This window comes from Marmota monax, unplaced genomic scaffold (genome assembly GCF_021218885.2).
Source record: "Marmota monax isolate L192 unplaced genomic scaffold, Marmota_monax_Labrador192_F-V1.1 WCK01_AAM20220418_F8-fsc00065, whole genome shotgun sequence".
Taxonomy (NCBI): domain Eukaryota; kingdom Metazoa; phylum Chordata; class Mammalia; order Rodentia; family Sciuridae; genus Marmota; species Marmota monax.
Window position 1 is genome coordinate 9,585,185 of NW_026694038.1, and position 22,019 is coordinate 9,607,203.

Consider the following 22,019-nt stretch of genomic DNA (forward strand, 5'->3'; position numbering starts at 1 on the left):
AAAACTCATTCATGCCAAGTACAGTGGCACACACCTACAATCCCAACAACTGCGGAGGCTGAGGCAAGAAGACAGCAAGTTTGAGGCCAGCCGCAACAATTTAACAAGACCCCATCTCAAAATAAAATAAAATAAAATAGGGCTGGGGATGTAGCTCAGTGACCCTGAGTTCAATCCCCCATACAAAAAAAAAAAAAAAAAAAAGCAAATTAGTTCATAATGAATCAAAAGTTTTAAATACAGAAGCTAAAACTATAAAACTACTAGGAAATATGATCAACACCCTTCACCAAGAGAAAAATAAAAAACCAAAACCACAAAGAGATACTACTTCACACCTATGAGAACAGTGATTTTTTTTTTTTTTAAGGTAATCCTATGATGTCAAGGTTGTACAAAATTCAGAATCCTCACTGCTGAGCAAAGTGGAAACTGGTGAAACTACTTTGGAAAATTGTCACTCTCAAAAAATTTTCCAAACAGTCCAAAGAGGAAACGACCAAAATGTCACTTAACCAATGAATAAATAAAAGGATGGCAAAACCATACAATAGAATATCACTTGACCTAAAAAAAACAAAAAAAGAAAGAAAGAAATTAAGTATTAAAAAATGCTAACACATGGATGACCCTTGAAAACATATAGTCCATCAAAAACGCCAGTCACTGAAAACAATATTTGATTCCATTTATAATAAGTGTCTAAAATGGAGAGATTTGTGAAAACAGAAGATAGGATAGTGGAGAAAATGGAGATGACTGTTGAAGTATATGGCTTTGGGGGATGGGGCGAAAATCTCCTAAAATCGGCAGGATGATGGTTGTAAAACTGTCAGTGTACTGAAAAACCCCAGAATAGTATACTTTAAGTGGGTAGATTTCATGATACGGGAATAATCTCTTAAAGCTATTATACAAAAATAATGTGGTAGTAGTTCTATATGTGCTATTATGAAGGAAAGGCTGTGGATGAATGAAAAAGTGAAGAGCATTGTGGATGACATGTATCATTTATTTTACACAGACATATAAAGCATGTGCCATGTATTAACAAGATGACTCAGGGCTGGAGATATAGCTCAGTTGGTAGAGTGCTTGTCTTGCATGCACAAGTCCCTGCACACCAAAAAAAAAAAAAAACAAGATGACTTAGATGAAGCAACAAGAAACAAGACAATAATAGATCACACCAGGAAAAACAATTCAGTGACTAACAAAAAAGTAAATAAGCTTTACTTTTCAAGATGTTAATACTTCTACCATACTTTTTCAATTTAATGCTTCTATGTCTACAGAAATAAATTATTAATTTATGAAGACAGTTTGAACAGGAAACTAAAATTTAGGAAGCACACTCACTTCAATGAGATGAGCCAGCATTAGTACTGACATCCACTTCAGGCATTTGGACATCCCTAATCACTAAATCTAAGAGAAGGCCTACACAATTGCATATCTGATAGGCACACCAGAAGATATTGATGCAGATGGTTCAGGGGCCACACTAAGAAAGGTCATCACCCACATATGCTATCATCATAACTATTATATTCAAGGCCCTCAGTCTAATTTTTTACTTTAATGCAGGGTCCCCCCCACTTAAAAAATTTCTGTGTTCAGCTTGGACATTAGGGGTCAAATAAATCACTAGTCAAATATAACATGCCAGTGTTGAGATCTTCAAAAAAATCACTCTACAAAATTAACACTCATAAATCAAAGGCATTTCTGCATATCAGTGAAAAACCAATGAAAAGGAAAAGAGAGAAACTACCCAATTTACAATAGCCTCAAAAAATATAAATTACTTGGCAATCAACCTAACCAAAGATTTGAAAGACCTCTATCTACAACAGAAACTACAGAACACTAAAGAAAGAAATTAAAGAAGACCTTAGAAGATGGAAAGATTTCCCTTGTCAAAATGACCATACTACCAAAAGCACTATACAGATTTAATGCAATTCTGATCAAAATCCCAATGGCATTCCTCATAGAAATAGAAAAAGCAAGTCATGAAAATCATCTGGAAAAAGAAGAGACCCAGAATAGCTAAAGCAATCCTTAGCAGGAAGAGTGAAGCAGGAGGCATCCCTATACCAGACCTTAAACCATACTACAGAGCAATAGTAACAAAAACAGCATGGTATTGGCACCAAAATAAACTGGTAAATGAATGGTACAGAATAGAGAACACAGAGACTAACCACACAATTACAGTTATCTTACATTAGACAAAGGCGCCCAAAACATACACTATAGAAAAGGCAGCCTCTTCAACAAATGGTACTGGGAAAACTGGATATCCATATGTAACAAAAAAAAAAAAAAAAAAATTAAACCCCTATCCCTCACCATGCACAAAACTCAACATGGTTCAAAGACTTAGGAATTCAAAGACACTGCACCTATTAGAAGAAAAAGTAGGCCCAAATCTCCATCATGTCATATTAGACCCCAACTTCCTTAATCAGATTCCTATAGCACAAGAATTAAAATCAAGAATCAATAAATGGGATGGATTCAAACTAAAAGCTTCCCAAAAGAATAAACAATCAGTAAGGTGACTAGAGAGCCTACAGAATGGGAGAGAATTTTTACAACACGCACATCAGATACAGCACTAATCTCTGGGGTACATAAAGAACTCAAAAAGCTAAACACCACGAAGAAAAAAAAAAAAAAAACAAGTAGCCCAATCAATAAATGGACCAAAGAACTGAACAGACATCTCTCAGAAGATGTTATACAATCGATCAATAAATGTATGAAAAAATGTTCATCATCTCTAGCAATTAGAGAAATGCAAATCAAAACTATTCTAAGATTTCATTCTCACTCCAGTCAGAATGGCAGCTATTAAGAACACAAACAACAATAAGTGTTGGCGAGGATGTGGGGGGAAAGGCACGCTCATACATTGCTGGTTGGGCTACAAATTGGTGCAGCCAATATAGAAAACAGTATGGAGATTCCTTGGAAAGCTGGGAATGTAACTACCATTTGACCCAGCTATCCCACTCCTCAGCCTATACCTAAAGGACTTAAATAAAAACAGCATACTAGGAACACAGCCACATCAATGTTTATAGTAGCACAATTCACAATAGCTACACTATGAAATCAACCTAGATGCTTTAGTAGATGAATAATTTTTTTTAAAAAGTGGAATATTGCTCAGCTGTAAGAGAGAACAAAATCAAGGCATTTGCAGGTAAATAGATAAAGTTGGAGAAGATAATGCTAAGTGAAGTCAGACAATCCCACCCCCCCCCCCAAAAAAAAAAAAAACAAATGCCAAATGCTTTCTCTGATATAAGGAGGCTGATTCATAGTGGGGTTGGGAGAGGGAATATGGGAGTATTAGATGAACTCTAGATAGGGCAAAGGGGTGGGAGAGGGCATGGGAGAAAAAAGATGGTGGAATGAGATGATATCATTACTCTGAGTACATGTATGATGACACGCATGATGTGAATATACTTTATATACAACCAGAGACATGAAAAATTGTGCTCTATATGTATAATATGAATCATAATGCACTCTGCTGTCATATATAACAAATTAGAAAAAAAAATCACTCAAAAAAGGGCTCTCGCTCTGCTTCCCAGATGCCACAAGCTGAGCAACTTTCCTCAGACATATTTATCAACTGAGATGTGCTGCCTCACCTCAGGGCCCAGAGCAATGGAGCCTGCTGACCACTGACCCAAGTTGTGAGCTAAAATGAACGTCTCCTCCTTTTAAAGAAAAAAGAAATCACTCTAGAAAGGATAAACTGTGACTAAAGGAATATTAATCAGCAACAACCACACAATGAGCAAAAAAAAAAAACTTGAACTCAAACGCACTCTGCTAAGCAAAAGAAGTCAATATTAAATAACCACATGGTATATGATGCCATTGTGTTTGTTTGTTTGTTTAGTTTTGGTACCAGGGACTGAACCCAGGGGCACTTAACCACTGAGGCACATCCCAAGCCCTTTTACCTTTTTATTTTGAGATAGGGTCTTGCTATGTTACCTAGGGCCTCACTAAGTTTTGAACTCTTCTGGCCTCAGCCTCTCTAGCCACTGGGATTACAAAATCATGAACCTGGCCAAGATGCCATTTTAAAAATTCAAAGCAAGGGGAAAGGAGATCCAGGGTTGCTGAGACCCAGGGAGTGGGAGCAGGGGAGCTTACTGACTGTAAAAGGGCTCAAGGAACTCTGGGTATTGAAATGTTTCCTCACCATATATTTGTATATTTATCACAACTCATTGAATAGTACACCTAAAACTGATGAATTTACATTTTATGAAACTCCTCCCCCTCCCCAAAAAAAGGCCACCATAACCATGAGCAAATTCTTCACTGTAAGCTGATCATAACACATGTTCCCATCACACTCTTACTGGTTTAACGCCAATACTTTAAAATCCTGTAAACCCCTCACAGTCATTGACATTAACACATGGGAAACTCAGCCCTGACTTTCACTGCCTAATTTTAAACCATTCATTAACTTGCAAGAGCAGTATATAATGAGAAAATAAAAGATTTAAAGTTAAACTTAAAAAGAAACTTACCTAAGATGGAACAGAAATTCAAAACATAAGGTGGTACTGAGACTGGCACCCATGAAACCAAGCACTATAAATCTCTCTCCCTTGCATTCATAGAAGATATGGTTCCACATCAATTCGAGTGTAACAACTGAAAACTATCCTGAAAACCATCAACTGCATTCAATTGGACAGTGCGGGACTAAAGCCCCTCCAGTCTGGGCATCCCATGAACATGACCAATGAGAACTCAGAAACTATCATCTCAGAACTATTATTCTCTTTCCCTTATGTCATGAATCTTGGGATTCTTTCTTACCATTCCAAATTCTGCTTGATAACCCAAAGTACAGAGGAGATCTCTCATTTATTTCTTCATGCAATATTTATAAAACTATTTTATTGCTAAAATGAGTACAATATGAGTCTTCTCTCAGGGTCAGGATTCGCCTGACAGATTAGATCAGACAGGGCATCTTTTTAGCTGCTGTGACTGAAAGACCTGACAAGAACAATTTTAGAGGAGGAAAAGGGCTCACAGTTTCAGAGGTCTCAGTGGAAGATCCATTCCTTGGGGCTCAAGGTGAGGCAGAACATCAAGGTGGAAGAGTATGGTGAAGGGAAGCAGATCATATGATGATCAGAAAGCAGAGAAAGAGACTCCACTTGACAGAAAAAAATAGATACCCAAAAAGGCACACACCTTTGACCCACCTCCTCTACCCATACCCTAGCTACACTGTGAAACCAACCTAGATGCATATTGGCGTTTAACAGAGTTACCCTTCAGTTAATTTTATCAGGGGATGAATTCACTGATTGGGTAAAGGCTCTCATAACCCAATCATTTCACCTCTAAGCCTTCTTGCATTGTTTCACACATGAGTTTTGGGGGAACATACCATATACAAACCATAAAACAAGTATACAAATAACAATACAAAATAAGGCAGAAAATGTCTTGATAACATAACTTCTTTAATTAATTCAATACATACTCAAGGCATACAGTTTCCTGTGCTGTATTAAGGTCCAGGAGATACAACACCGAAAATAAAATATTTCAAGAAGGGAGAAATGTTCTCTGGATGACAGAATCTCTAGGAATGCTCTGAGAAAGGAGAAAGAATTAAAGAGACATACAAAGAAGAAAAAGGTGTCAACAGAAGTAGGTGCCAAATCCTGGCAGGAGGCAATGTATGAACAGAGGTATGGCAAAAGAAGAGGGCTTGTTATCTTTTGCTGCTGTTCAAGGAACCCGAAGAATAATATTGGAAAAAATTCTAGAAAGGTTGAAACTATAGTTTGACACCATTTCATGAAGAATTTGGAATTTATCTGGGAGAAAATAAAATGCAACACAAAATTAAATCTACTATTTTGGCCACTATAACACAACAATTTCTAAAGAGAACTATACACCATAATCCACCACCACCCCAACCCCCAAATACAGAAACTAAAGCAGGAGATCCTGACCCAGGTCTGTCTGGTATGTGGCCTGGGCACACGTCAACAGATTACTGATACACACCCATGATTATGCACCATTACTCTAAGGAGTCATTATCACTAATGTCTACTGGCAATTTACCAAAGTATGCTTATGATCCAGATTTAAAAAAGGAAAGTAAATACAAATAGACAAAGACAGATAAAAATGACTGATTAAGACTGGCCATTTATCTCTTATGGAACCATACCTATCAATCAAGGTGAACATCACAGAGCATTCCCACATCACTCCTTAAACATCTAACCCCTAAATCATTAGGCTGCTTCCCTGGTGGGTATCCCTTGTCCATTCCCTCTGCCTGGAGCAGTCCAAGTACCATCCTTTGTCATCTTCTCTTATGCAACATCCCCCTTTCCCATTCTACCCTTCTTCCTTTAAGAGCCAACTTTCCAAAATAGAGATATGGCCTCTGATTTTTCTGCATGAATAGTTTTATTCTTCAGATTTTTTTCTTAAGAATCTGTAAACCAGTCGGGTGTGGTAGTGTACATCTGTAATACCAGTGACTCAGGAAGCAAGAGGACTGGCAAGTTCAAAGTCAGCCTCAGCAACTTAGCAAGACCTTGTCTCAAAATAAAAAATAAAAAGGGTTTAAAGGGTGTGTCTCAGTGTTAGCCTGCCCCCTTGGGTTCAATCTATCATAGGGGGGAAAAATAATCTGTAAACTACAGAGATATAAATAAACTAATAAACTAAGCTATAAATAAACTAGACTTACCCTAGTCTCCAGTCTCCAGAGGTAAGTCCTAATATCTCAATGTATTTCCTCACAACTTTTACCCAGGTATATTCTATAGAATTTGAAATACTTCTTTTCATAAGCATATCCTCGTGTCATTAAAAACTCCGTAAAATATCACTTCAACAGGCATATGCTACTTCATCACACAAATCTATCAAAATTACTTTGTTTCCAGTTCGGGGAAGTCTGCACACACTGTCAAAAACATCTTTTGTTAGAAACCTTTGTTTATTTTTTACCAATTTTTTTCTTAGGACATAACAGGAATAAAATGAACAGATCAAAGATTATAGACATCTATAAAGCAAACGCAGCCAAAATGCTATACAGTTCTGTACAAGTTATGCTCTCATCAGGAAGAGTTTTTATGGACTGTTAACTGCTCAAGTTGGGGTCTCCTGAATATACTCTAATAAAAGCATCCCAGCAACAATGGAAAGCATTCTTCCTTACAGTTGTGACATTACTAACATGTAGCATTCCCTTTTATAGAAATATTTAAAGAATTATTTTACACATTTTTTTCACTAATCTGACCAAGAGAACTGAAAAGAACAATTTATAAGTGGAAAAGTTTATTGTTTCAAAGGCCTCAGTCAGTAGACTGTCGGCTCCATTCCTTGAGACCAAAGATGAGGCAGAATATCAGGACGGAAGAGTACAGTGGAGGAAAGCAGCTCAGGATATACCAGGAAACAGAGAGCGAGACAGACACAGGACTCTGCTCAAGAAGGACAAAATATATACCCCAAAGGCATGCCCCCAATGATCTACTTACCCATAGTCCCTACCTAGTTAATGTAGTCAATTGGATTAATGCACTGACTGGGTTAAAGCTCTCATAACCTAATCATTTCACCTCTGAATTGTTCTAGTATTGTCTAACACTTGAGCTTCAAGGGACACCTCATATCTAGACCATAAGAGGCACTGTGTAATTGATAATATTTGAAATTTAACAATTTGAAGGAAAATCTGACCAAAAACCAAAACTGAAGACAATATTCTAACAATGTGAGTATGTTAACCAGAAAATAGTCTTTGACAGGAAAAATCATAAGCCACATTATAAAACTTGTATTTTTTGCCTAAAGATACTGATATCTATTCTGGGCATTGCTAACTTGTGACATTGTGCAATATAATTTGGCCTTAATCCACATTTTCCTGGCATACAGCTCCTAAAACCCTTGGAATCTTCAAAGTGGTATGTGTATTTATTAATGAGCTGACTGATGGCTAGCAGCCTCTAGATAGCTTCAGGATGGGAACTAGTCAATATTGGAAAGACCATGGCAGAATCAGAAGGTTCTAATCTGAAGAAGGGAGAGGGGCTCTAGAGAAGAGATGAAGGTTAAGTTGATCACCAATGGTCAATGATTCATCAACTGTGCCTACAAAATGAAGCATCCAAAAAACCCAAAGGACAGGTTCAGAGAGTTTTTGGATAACTGAGCACATGGAGGTTCCTGAAGGATGCTGTGCCTAGAGAGGGTATAAAGCTCCGCTTCCCTTTCTCCATACCTCATCCTATGCATTTCTTCATCTATATCCTTTGCGATATCCTTTATAATAAACTGGAAAATGTAAGTGCTACCCTGAGTTCTATGAGCAGCTCTAGCAAATTAATTAAACCTAAGGAGGGAGCTGTGGGAACTCTAATATATACCTGGTATGTCAGAAGCACAGGTAAAACAAAACCTGGAACTTGAATCTGGCACCTGAGGAGGGAAAGGCAGTCTCAGGGACAGAACCTTCATTCAACCTGTGGGAGCCCACACTATCTCCAGGTAGGCAGTGTCAAACCGAACTGGATCACAGGATGCTCAGATGGCATCTGATGTTGCAGCGAGTATGGGAGAACAGGGAGTTCACATATCTGGTGTCAGAAGCATGCTCGAAGAGCATAGGAAAGACTGGGTTTGGTTTTTTTCTACATTTATAACTCTTCAAACACTTATCTCACAGAACTCCTTAAAGTTTTTCACCATTATAATGTTACATTTTTCTAGAAAAAGCATTGTGGTATAAATACAGAAATTCAACTGATAACAACAGTAATTTGAAAACATACTTCAGAGGGGCCAGGACTGTGACTCAGTGGTATGGTGCTTGCCTAGCATGCATGAGGCACTGGGTTTGGTCCCCGGAACCACGTAAAGATATTATGTCCATCTACAACTAAATAACATTTTTTAAAATTCTTAAAAAAAAAAAACATACATCAGGGCTAGAGTTGTAGTTCAGTGGTAGAGTGCTTGCCTTGCATGTGTGAGGCACTGGGTTCAAACCTCAGCACCACATAAAAATAAATAAAGGCACTGTGTCTATCTACAACTTAAAAAAAAAAAAAATACTTCAGAAAGACTTGTACTTATGCCAACTATGAATACAGAGGAAATTATATACTTTTGTTTCATTATAAATAAAGTCACGCCCACAGAGGTTATCAGAATAACCTCTGATTCTATGGATTATCCTGTGGAACTACGCTGGAATTAAAACAAGGAAATTTATAATTTACTGATGTGAAAAGTCAGGTAAAGTTTAGCACTTGCTATGAGCCAGGCATTAGCTATTTCCTTTCACATTTATTCAAATATATTTTTAAGAAAAATCAATTCTTAAAAAGGCACAAATAGTATAAGAGAAATTTCAACTGGGGAGGAAAATACTCTTTGAACAAAATAATCTAGGTATAAGATAAAGTGGCCTTTTCTACCACTGACTACACAGAGAGCTCCAGAGCCCCATCTAGAAAAGCCCAAGTAGGACACTATGATCTCACAATCTAACTCCACCTGCCAGACTGGGCACACAAGAAGGCATTCCAAAATGGTGTGTGTCTCTCTCTCCAGCTAAAAACACCTCAACTGCAATAGCTATTCCTCCAGATCCTTTCCCCAACATCAGTAAAAATTAAAAACCTCTTCAGAGGTTTTCTGTGACCAGACAGTCACAGAAGATTCATTTTCACATCTGAAGAACTCAGCCAGTACATACAATTTAAGGCTGTTCCTTCAGTTTGTTCCTGATGCCCTTCCTGAACAAATGTCAAAAAAAAACCTCTCCTATTTTAGTTTAGATATGAAGTGTCTCCCAAAAGCTCACCTGTGAAGACAATGCAAGAACATTTGGAGAAATGATAAGATTATCAGAGTTGTAACCTAATTGGTGGATTAATCCACTAATAATGACTAATTGGGTAGTAACTATAGGCACACAGGATGCGCTAGAGGAAGTAGGTCATTGGGCTTCGTGCCTTTAGGGTTTATATTTTGTCCCTGGTGAGGAGAGCTCTTGCTTTGAGGCTATCAAGTCCTGTTGATGTGCTTTCCTCTGCCACACCCTTCTGCCATGATGTTCTGCTTCATCTTGGGCCCAGAGTTAGGGAGGCTGCCAACCATGGAATGACTGAACCTCTGAAATGAGAGCCAAAATAAATTTTTCTCCTCTAATTTGTTCTTGTAAGATCTTTCAGTCAGAAAGATACAAAGCTAAAACATCACCCATCTCAGCTCAACTTTGTTCCATATGCCTTATAAAAGCCATACTTTAATCTACCCAGATTCTATTCTTCCTTCAATAGTCAATTCAAATTTGATCCACTTCTGATGAAATCTCTGTATCTCCCACAGATCTCAACTCCAGCACTTACTGCAGTATCTCTTATTTCTCTTGCATTTTAATTAACTATATGCACATTTTCCTCTCCCACTAGAGGTAAAGTACTTGCAGGGTTTAGCACCACCTCCTCACCACCTGGCTTACTGCGCTGAAACACTGCAGAATTTAAAAATCATTGGCTTATGTTTGATAGTTGAGAAAAATGAAATAAACCTGGAAAACCAAGTTCTTATTATACAGATACTTAATCTTTCTATTAGGTCAATATAACACTGTAAATGTGCAAACATTTAACTATTTTAATTAAAAAATATGAAGTACTTTCTTATTTTTAAAACTAAAGAATCCTTTTCTAGACTTAATTTTTAAAAATAAAACTCCTAGGTAATATGAATTTACGCAAATAGAAAAGTTTTATCTGTCAATTGTATTAGCACTTTATGAAAGTGCCTGTACTGAAAAGGGGTCCATACAAACAAGGCTTGTGCTATCATAAATTATGCCAAAGGAATATTCTAAATCACTTAATTTAATCCTACGAAACACTGCCTGCTTTATTATTATAAGCATATAAGTTTTATATGCTTCTAAAAATGACATTTTATTTTCAGAAAATACCTGGAGAAAGGAAAAAAAAAACTAAAAACCGTGAAAGATTTAAATGCAAAACATGTTGGACCAGGGGCAATGGCAGGCCTGTAAAGCCAGCAGCTCAAGAGGCTGAGGCAGGAGGATCTCAAGTTCAAAGCCAGACTGAATAAATTAGAGAAACTCTTAGCAACTCAGTAAGATCCTGTTTCAAAATAAAAAAACAAAAAGGGATGGGGATGTGGCTCAGTGCTTAGTGGTCCTGGGTTAAATTTTTCATACAAACAATAAAGAGTTCATAATACTCTTTCATTCAACAATTAATCACTAAAGACCAACTTATTTCTCAGCACCATACAGGGCATTACACTCATTTACAAGCAAGAGGACAGAATCTCTGATGATGAAACACAGTGTAATAACCAAATGTGTTTGCATGGATGCCTACTAATGTCATCCTCTAAAGATTCTCAGGTACCAGCTTCAAATTTATAAAGAAAGAAGCAGGGAAGCAAAGTAGGTTTCCATTCCACTATCAGGTATATTTCCAAAATGTCCTACAGAAAAATGGTTTGTATTTGTAGTGTCAACTTTGGCAACATTGGTTTTTATCAAAAGGAAGATAATAACAACAAAAAAGAATAAGATGCAAAGGAGGCTTCTTGGAACAAGTTGCAACTGAAACTTAAGAAACTTGTAAACCTAGGAAACAGTAGTAGAACATTAAAAATTCTTACAATGCTTGAAAAAGCTACCTTCTGGGGGTGGGGAGAGAGGGACAGGACACACAACTTGCAACCCTATACATAATGTTGTATCTAAGATTTCCAGAAACAGACTGCACTATGAGGCAAAATCAATTCTCTATTATCATTCTGGATAGCTCCATGACAATTCAAGCATGTACTTTGTTAGACAATCTCACCTAATCCCCATAAAATTGCCTCAGTGAACATTAAAAACAATAACTATCTTTTTTTAGCTTTATTTCTTTCAAATGGTGAAGTTGATAATTACTAACATAATCCTCTTCCTTCAAAAGACTTTGGCTTATATTTAGTTCTTTGCGTTTATCACTCATGACCAAAACTAGCTTTTCTGTTTTCCCTTCCAGGTAACAGCACCACCATTTGTGTACCCAGATGGAGAACAGGGAAAACTGGGCATTATCCCATATCTGATCAACCACTAGCCTGCCTCCCTGATGTCCATCAGACCCTTCCCCTTTCTACTATCCATGCCCTACTGTGTTTCAAGGCCAACAGCCCTCACTGAGATTATGATGTTTCCCTCAGCCTCTGCTCACCCAATTTATTCTATACATCTTAGTAGACATGATCATTCAAAACCGCAAATCTGATGGACACTATGGTGCACAACCTGTAATCCCAGCTACTTGGGATTACGAGGCAGGAGGATTATAAGTCAAAGGCCAGCCTCAGAAACTTAGCATCTTTTGAGATCCTATCTCAGGAGTAAGTCACCTTACTCTGGAACCAAAGACCGAAGGTCTAGCTCAAGACTCACAAGCGGCTTAGCAGAATAACCTATCAGCACCTCTGCAGAACTCCAGACTGCTCCACTCCCACTCAGGTCGCTCGGCCTCTAATGATCCACAGCACAAGGCCATCGCCCAGCTCCCAGAAACCCCGGTGCTAGAAGCAGAATGACTCCATCTTGGAAAACCTTCCTTGCCATTTGTTGGTGGGCGTGGCTATCAGATCAGATCGCCATCTCAAAAGTATATCATCCCTACGCCTGACCCCCACTTCATTGTCCACAGCCAGAAACTGTAAACCTTTTTATGAAACTACTCATATATTTTAAATAATAATCGAATCTAACATTTCTGGACATTGAAACTACACTGTAAATGTCTTAATAACAAAAATTTGTTCATAGGAGATGTATTGTTGATATTGGGATCTGGTAACATTGTCCATCCCCACAAGGAGAGATCTTGGAACCCTACAAGAGCACTACAACTCTATGGGGTAAAAACAATGACACACCAGATCCACAGAGGTGAAAAGGAAGACACATGAGCAACATGAAAAGACAAGGGAAGAAAGTACCACAAAAAAAAAAAAAAAACAAGACAACATGTCATTAGAAGCATCGGCAGCTACAGCAGGGAAAATGACAGGTTTCAGGATAAATATGGTTAAAAGGTTTTGAGATCTCAAAGAAGACGTAAGAGAATAAAAACAGGCGGTGAAAGAACACTTCCACAATGAGCTACATAAACAAATACAAGAAGCAAAAGATAACCTCAACAAGGAGACAGAGGTTCTACAAAAAAAAAAAAAAAATCTCAAAATGAAAGTAATAATGAACCAAATTAAAAACTCAAATGAAAGCATCAGCAACAGGGTGGACCACTTAGAATATAGGACATCAGATAATGAAGATCAAATGAATCATTTGAAAAGAACATAGACCACACACACAGTGAAAATGATAAGAAACCATGAGCTGCACATTCAAGAAATATAGGATAGGATAAAAAGACCAAATTTAAGCATTATTGGGATAGAGGAAAGCATAGAGGTCCAAACTAAAAAAAAAAAAAAAAAAAGAACAATCTATTCAATGAAATAATATCAGAAAACTTTCCAAACAAGAAGAATGAATTGGAAATCCAAATTTAAGAAGCATACAGGATGTCGAAAGTACAAAATTACAACAGATCCACACCAAGGCACATTATAATGAAAATGCCCAACATGCAGAATAAGGAGAGAATTTTAAAAGCCACAAGAGTAAGGAATCAGTTTACATATTACATATAGGGGAAAACCTATTAGGATAACAGCAGATTTTTCAACACAGACCCTAAAAGCTAAAAGAACATACATGGAACAACATATATCAAGCTCCGAAAGACAATGAGTGCCAACCAAGAATCTTGTATCCAGCAAAATTAAGCTTTAGATTTGAAGATGAAATGAAAACTTTCAAAGATAAACAAAAGTTAAAAGAATTTATAGGTAGAAAACCAGCACAACAAAACATCTTTGACAAAATATTTCGTGAAGAGGAAATGAAAAACAACAATGAAATTCAGCAGAGGGAGGTAGTACACTAAAGGAAAAATTAATCAAAGAAGAAAACCAAGTCAAGTTAAATAACAAAAATTAACAAATATGGCTGGAAATACAAATCATTTCTCAATAGTAACCCTAAAGTTTTTTTAATTACTTTATTGAAGGAGATAGGTTACACTACACGAATGTCAACAAAGAGCAAAAACATGGAGAAAGTTAGGTTTGTTGGGAGTTGATAGTACTGAAGGCTCTGCTCCAATGCTCAGAATCTAGTTTTTCACATTTCTCCATGGTTTGACTCCTCAATGGTCACTTTCTGTTCAAAGATTCTGGACACCAATGAGATAAGATTCTTTTGGCTATCAATGAACAGTCCTCAGTTCTTCTCTCAGCCAAGATATCCTGTAAAAATGTATATTATTTTTCAGATTCCTCCAGAGGACTGAAAAGTCTTTTTCGCATTGCATTGCCATGCTCCCTGCTCCTGGTCTTCTTTTCCATGTACTCATTCTTCAAGCATTTTTCTCATCTCCCGATCAAGAGTGTTGCAATGACCAAAAAATTCGGAATGCTGTGTGACTCATGGCCGAATGCAAGTCTTACAGACATCTGAAGGCTGGCTGCCCAGGGCTTGCACAGCCGCCCCACTGGATGTAACCCTAAATGTTAATGGCTTACACTCACCAATCAAAAGACATGGGCTAGCAGATTGGATTTTTAAAAAAGACCCAACAATGTGTTGCTTCCAGGAGAGGAGGAGACTCATCTGATAGGAAAAGACATACAAAGACTGAAGATGAAAGGTTGGGAAAAATCATACCATTTACATGGACTGCAGAGAAAGCAAGGGTTTCCATTCTCATATCGAATAAAGTAGACTTCAAGCCAAAGTTAATCAAAAGGGATAAAGATGGACATTACATACAGCTCGAGGGAACCATATACCAAAAAGACATAACAATCATAAATATATATGCCCCAAACAATGGTGAAGCCTAGGACCGGAAGGATAAACAGCTGAGTTCTACAAGACCTTTAGAGAAGAACGAATACCAATACTCTTTAATTTATTTCAGGAAATAGAAAAAGAGGCAGTAATTCCAAACTCATTCTATGAGGCCAATATCACCCTGATCCCAAAACCACACAAAGACACATCAAAGAAAAAAAACTTAAGACCAATATCTCTAATGAACATAGATGCAAAAATTCAATAAAATTCTGGCAAATAGAATATAAAAACATATCAAAAAGATCATGCACCATGATCAAGTGGGATTCATCCCAGGGATGCAAGGTTGGTTCAACATATGGAAATCAATAGATTTAATTCCTCACATGAATAGACTTAAAGAATCATATGATCATCTAAATAGACACAGAAAAAGCATTTGACAAAACACAGCACCCCTTTATATTCAAAACCCGAGAAAAATTAGGACTAACAGGAACATATCTCAACATCGTAAAGGCTATCTACACTAAGCCTCAGGCCAACATCATTCTAAATGGAGAAAAATTGAAGGCATTCCCGCTAAAATCTCCAGGGATGCCCTCTTTCACCACTTCTATTCAACATAGTTCTTGAAACACTGGCCAGAGCAATTAGACAAAAGAAATTAAAGGGATATGTATAGGAAAAGAAGAACTTAAATTAGCACTATTTGCTGATGATATGATTCTATACCTAGAAGACCCAAAAAACTCCACCAGAAAACTTCTAGAACTAGTAAATGCATTCAGCAAAATAGCAGGATATAAAATCAATACCCATAAATCAAAGGCATTTCTGTATATCCATGAAAAAAAACCTCTGAGAAGGAAATGAGGAAAACTACCCCATTCACAATATCCTTTAAAAATAAAAAAAAATAAATAAGATACTTGGGAATCAACAAAAGAGGTTTAAGATCTATACAATGAAAACTATAGAATCCTAAAGAAAGAAATCGAAGACCACCTTAGAGGATGGAGAGATATACCTTGCTCTTGGATAGGCAGAATTAATATTATCAAAATGACCATACTACCAAAAGCACTATACAGATTTAATGCAATTCCAATCAAAATCCCAATGGCATTCCTCATAGAAATAGAAAAAACAATCATGAAATTCATCTGGAAAAATAAGAGATCCAGAAGAGCCAAAGCAATCCTTAGGAAGAAGAGTAAAGCAGGTGGCATTACTATACCAGACCTTAAACTATACTACAGAGTAATAGTAACAAAAACAGCACAGTATTGGCACCAAAACAGACTGGTAGACCAATGGTACAAAATAAAGAACACAGAGACTAACCCACAAAATTACAATTATCTTATATTGGACAAAGATGCCAAAAACATGCACTGGAGAAAAATAGCCTCTTCAACAAATGGTGCTGGGGAAACTGAAAATCCATATATAACAAAGTGAAATTAAACCCCTATCTCTCTGTCGCGACCCCTTGCCCGCAAGGAAGACGCAACTCAGGAATCTTCTTTCAGCAGTTTATTCAGGCCCTTGATATTTCTTCTTCTCCCTCTCGGATGCCCCTCCCAGCCTTAATAAAGCATCCCAAGCCCCAATGCAAAGCTGCCGCGTGGAGCTTTCTCACAGGGTGGTGAAAAATCATGTGCCAACTTCCCCAGATAAGAAGTTGTTTGTCACAGACCACAGTGGAGCCAGCGTCATCTTGTAATGGCGACCATAATCTGCAGAAACGGCAGAAGCGGCTCACCACATCTCTCACCTAACCCAAATAACCCAATCAATAAATGGGACAAGGACCTGAACAGAAACTTATCAGAAGAGGATATACAATCAATCAACAAACCTATGAAAAAATGTTCATCATCTCTAGCAATTTGAGAAATGCAAATCAAAACTACTCTAAGATATCATCTCAGTCAGAATGGCAGCTATTATGAAGACAAACAACAATAAGTGTTGGCAAGGATGTGGGGAAAAAGGCACACTCATACATTGCCAGAGGGACTGCAAATTTCTACATACAATATAGAAAACAGTATGGAGACTCCTTGGAAAACTGGGAATGGAACCATCATTTGGCCCAGCTATCCCTCTCCTCAGCCTATACTCCAAGGACTTAAAAAAAGCATACTACGGGGACACAGTCACATCAATGTTTATAGCAGCACAATTCACAATAGCTAAACTGTGGAACCAACCTAGATGCCCTTCAATAGAGAAATGGATAAAAAAAAAAATGTGGCATATATACACAATGGAATATTACTCAGCATTAAAAGAGAATAAAACCATGGCATTTGCAGGTAAATGGATGGAGTTGGAGAAGATAATGCTAAGTGAAGTTAGCCAACCCCCAAAAGACAAATGACAAATGTTTTCTCTGATATAAGGAGGCTGACTCATAGTGAGGTAGGGAGGGGGAGCATGACAGGATTAGATGAATTCTAGAAAAGGGCAGTGGGGTGGGTGGGTAAGGGAGTGGGTAGGGGATTAGCAAGGGCGGTGAAATGTGGACGTCATTATCCAAAGTAGATTTATGAAGACTTGAATTGGGTGTCAACATACTTTATATATAAATAAATATGAAAAATTGTGCTCTATGTGTAATAAGAATTGTAATACAAAAAAACACAAAGTACATATATAAAGACATGAATTGGCATGAACACTCTTTATATATAAAGATATAAAAAACTGAGCTCTATATGTGTAATAAGAATTGTAATGCATTTCGCTGTAGTGTATTTAAAAAAAATAAAATCAATTAAATTTTAAAAAATGGGGAGGTGGTATGGGAAGAATGGAGAAACTTTGATTGGTCAAAGGGGAGGGAGGAGTGGGGAAGGGACATGCGGGTAGGAAAGATGGTGGAATGAGTCAGACATCATTACCCTAGGTATGTATATGACTGCACATATGGTGCAACTCTACATTGTGTACTACCAGAGAAATGTGTACAATGACAGAAATGCATTCTGCTGTCATGTATACCTAATTAGAACAAATAAAAATTAACACGCTGGTTCTAAAAAAAAAATAGAAAAAAACAAAGTACATGTATAAAGGCATGAATTGGTGTGAACATACTCTATATACAAAGATATGAAAAACTATACTCTCTCTATGTGTAATAAGAATTGTAATGCGTTCCGCTGTAATGTATTTAAAAAAATAAAATCAATAAAACTGAAAAAAAAAAAAAGATCCTATTTCAGGGAAAGGAAGGGGAGGAGCTGATCTTCTCATTCCTATCTTAAATCCCTCTGCCTTCAAAACAAAGCAAAATAATCCTAATTGGATCAACAGGTATGAAGATCTGGGCCCAGATCTAATTACACAGTGAATACCTCCCTCATTTATCATTTGGTAAATGTCGGCTCAAGTTTTAGTTTACCATCATCTTCCAATTTGGCACATTTAGAACCTAAATTAAACTGCAAAGTGTTAAAATACGTCCTGAAATTTATTCCTGTTTTATGTTGTAAATTTAGTACAGAGCTAGCTAGTATTCAAAGGGATTAAACATTCTCCATGGCCAAAAAGTTTCAAATGTTTGCTAAAACAAAGTTAAAATTTTCGTGGGGAAAAAAAAATCCCTGATTTCAAAACACATGTAAACTTCAATATATGAAGAGTGTTAAAATCGGTCAACTGGACTCCCTCTCTCTTTCCTGAAGTATTCATGAATCATGTTAATAAAAGTAAAATTTACATAGAAGATTGCCAATTTCCAAACACTCTCTCCAAAATTTGGCTTGTTTTTCTTTCTATAAAGGCTATGGCTATGTAAGTTCAATATTATTTAAGACCAGCAACTATCCTCTACTTTTACTGTAGAATCTTTATGGTTGCTACCCCTGAAGCAAGCTGTCTTGAGCTGGTAGCCAGCAGTTAGGATGTTGCCTGTGACACCATTAGCTGCTCTCTCCATTCACGCCCTTCCTAAAGGAAGAGCAATAATCACCATGCTACCAAAAAACACTTTCATGGTATATATAACATACAGTCTGTATTTTCAGTTGGAACATTCCATATCTAAATTTGGTGAAAATCTACCAAGCCTTTTTTTTTTTTTTACATTACAGTTAGAAGACACAGAAATAGAAGTTTAATTTTACTTACAAAGTTTAATAGGCTGTGTCTAGAAACAAGCACTTTTAAGACTATAGTAAAAACAGGAAATAAATGTAGTAAAAATATTTATCAAAAGTATCTTTCACTGAGCTGGGGGTGTAGCTCAGTGGCAGAACAGTTGCCTAGCATGGGTTCGATCCTTAGCACCACAAATAAATGAACAAATAAAAGTATTCTGTCCATCTGCAACCACCAAAAAATAAAAAAATAAAGTACTTTACACTTATTTCTTACAAAATCTCTAACAAATTTTAAAAACAGGAGCAACAGATTACTGACATTCTAGACCCAGTTGTGCTGGTAAAGTAGCCACATGTGATTATTTAATTAATTAACAATAAATAAAATTAAAATTCAGCACAACAGTTTTACAAAGCATATTTCAAGTATTCAGCATGTTGAGAAATGTTACCACACTGGACAGAAGATGACAGAGAGTTCTACAAAAAAAGGCCACTGTGTCATTTAATACAGGTTGTAAACCACATTCATAAAAATTATCTTCAAGTACAAATCTTTATTACCAAGTACAAATCTCTTTTGAATCTCAGAATCTAAAGACCTCCCAAAACATGTTGTTAACATGTCAAAATATTAAATATATTTCAATAAACAAATTCATATGTTTGTGAAGTATCACATTTAGATACTTCCCAATATACAAAAAACAGGTTTGTAGTTAATTTTTGCTCAATTTCTATAAAAACCATTGCATATATATTAAGGAAGAAATAAAATTCATGCTTTAAAAGGATATCCAAGTTATTGGCTGCAAAGAACTACCCTTTCAAAAGAAAACCTTTTTTCCCTTCATATTTAGAGTTAATCAAAAGAATATCTTGATTGAGGTATAAGGATAGGAAAATACTTCTTTCATCTACTCAGCACGAAATCCTATTTTTCATCCATGGCTTTCTCTAACCCTTCTATGTCAAATTACTGGAAACATTTCAACAGTGGCAACTGGGGCTATAAACCACTGCCTGCTCCTTTTCCCCCCTAAAATCTAAGACACTTAATTCTCAAACAGAATTGCTTAACGCAAATAAAAGAACTCTTAAAACTGGGTAATAAAAAGATAAATGAAAAAGTTTCAAAATGAGTGAAGTATCCAAATAGACTTTTCTCCAAAGAAGATATACAATGGCCAATAAGTACATAAAATGATGCTCAACAACGTAAGTCTTCAGGGATACGCAAATCAAAACCACAAATAACATATCATTTTATACCAAGTAGGAAAACTATCATCCAAAAGAGATACCTACAAGTGTTGATGAGGATGATTAGAAATTAGAATCCTCTTACACTGGAGGCAGGAACTGGTTTAGTTGATTTGGAAAACATTCTGGCAGTTTTTCCAGAAAGGTCAAACATGAGAGTTAACATATGACACTACAATCCTACTTCTAAATATATGCCCAGTGGAAATAAAAACATGCCTACCTGAAAGTTTATACATGAATGTTCAAAGTCACATTATCCATAATATCCCCAAACTGTAAACAAGTATCTATCAGCTGATGAATGGATGAACAAAATGCTATCTGTACATACAATAGTATTCAGCAATAAAATATAACCAATAACTTATGTTAACTCCATATCCACATGCTATTTTTATTATTTCTAATTACTGGTTTAAAAACAAAGATCTTGTAGCCAGTGTGGTAGCACACACCTGTAATTCCAGATACTCAGTAGGTTCAGGCAGTAGGATCACAAGCTTAAGGTCAGTCTAGGCAATTTAGCAAGACCCTGTCTCAAAAACAAAAAGGGCTGGGGATGTAGCTCAGTGGCAGAGGACCCGACATTCAATTCCTAGTAACCACAAAAAAAAAAAAAAAAAAAAAGTGTATGTAAAATAATAATGAAGATTTTGATAGTGATTTTATGAATGATGGCCAAAACCAATATCCTGAATTCATATGGGAAAAGTGATACAAGAAGAGATAAAGGCTCACCATGTATGGAAAATTAACTAGCTGCTATCAGAACAATATAGTGCATAAATTTAGATCTTGTGAACATTTAGAAAGCTTCCATTTAAAGTGCTGTAAGAAAATTCACATAACTTTCTGAAATTATACATCAAAAATGTTGTTTCAAACAGAAATTTCTAAAATTCCAACATCTGGATACTAAAGGGATCATGAAAATACATCATAATGGGCCCAAAATAAAGATGACACCCAAAACATCTTTTTTTTTTAAACTTTAGCATCAAAACCACACATATAAGGTTATATATCATTTTTATATAGAAACATTTTAGTTTACATAGAAATATTTTCATATCTGCTGTGTTAACTAATGCTCACAGAAGCAGCAATCTCCTTTCTGCTTTTTTTACTTTGGAACTTAATCTGGAATGGCAACAGTACAAGCACCAACAGCCATTTAAGATCCTGGTACACAAAAGCAAGAGAACTTAAGTGTCTTTGGCTCAAGAGATAAAGCACATAAACCCACCCAAAATTTTGAAGGGCCACAGTTGTTTTAAAGGGCCATCCTTTTGTGCTATTATATTTTAAAAAAAAAATTAGACATCTACATATCTCATCTTTATAACATGCATTACCCTTAATCTTTGCTATGAAGAGACATCTTTCCCTCCCTCTTAACTGAAGATTGAGGGGGAGAGTGGAAATAAACCCTGAGTCAGACTACCTGACCACAAAGTAGGAATAAGTCCTGGTTGAAATACTGTACAGCACTGAGGTTATGCAATGAGAGATTTCACTCATTCACATACAAATCAAAAACATCTACATAACTTCCAAGGGAGAAGCACTGCTTCATTCCACTGCAGGCCAGGGAACTGCAATACATGAAGCCAGGA

The 22,019-nt window shown here is 36.5% G+C and overlaps 1 protein-coding gene and 1 pseudogene across 9 annotated transcripts in view; both read right to left on the minus strand.

Annotated features, from left to right (window-relative positions):
* Positions 1-22,019, minus strand: part of Srpk2 (SRSF protein kinase 2) — a 215,953-nt gene that overhangs the window by 81,011 nt on the left and 112,923 nt on the right. The window lies entirely within an intron of this gene.
* Positions 9,760-18,974, minus strand: LOC124106511 (COX assembly mitochondrial protein 2 homolog; annotated as a pseudogene).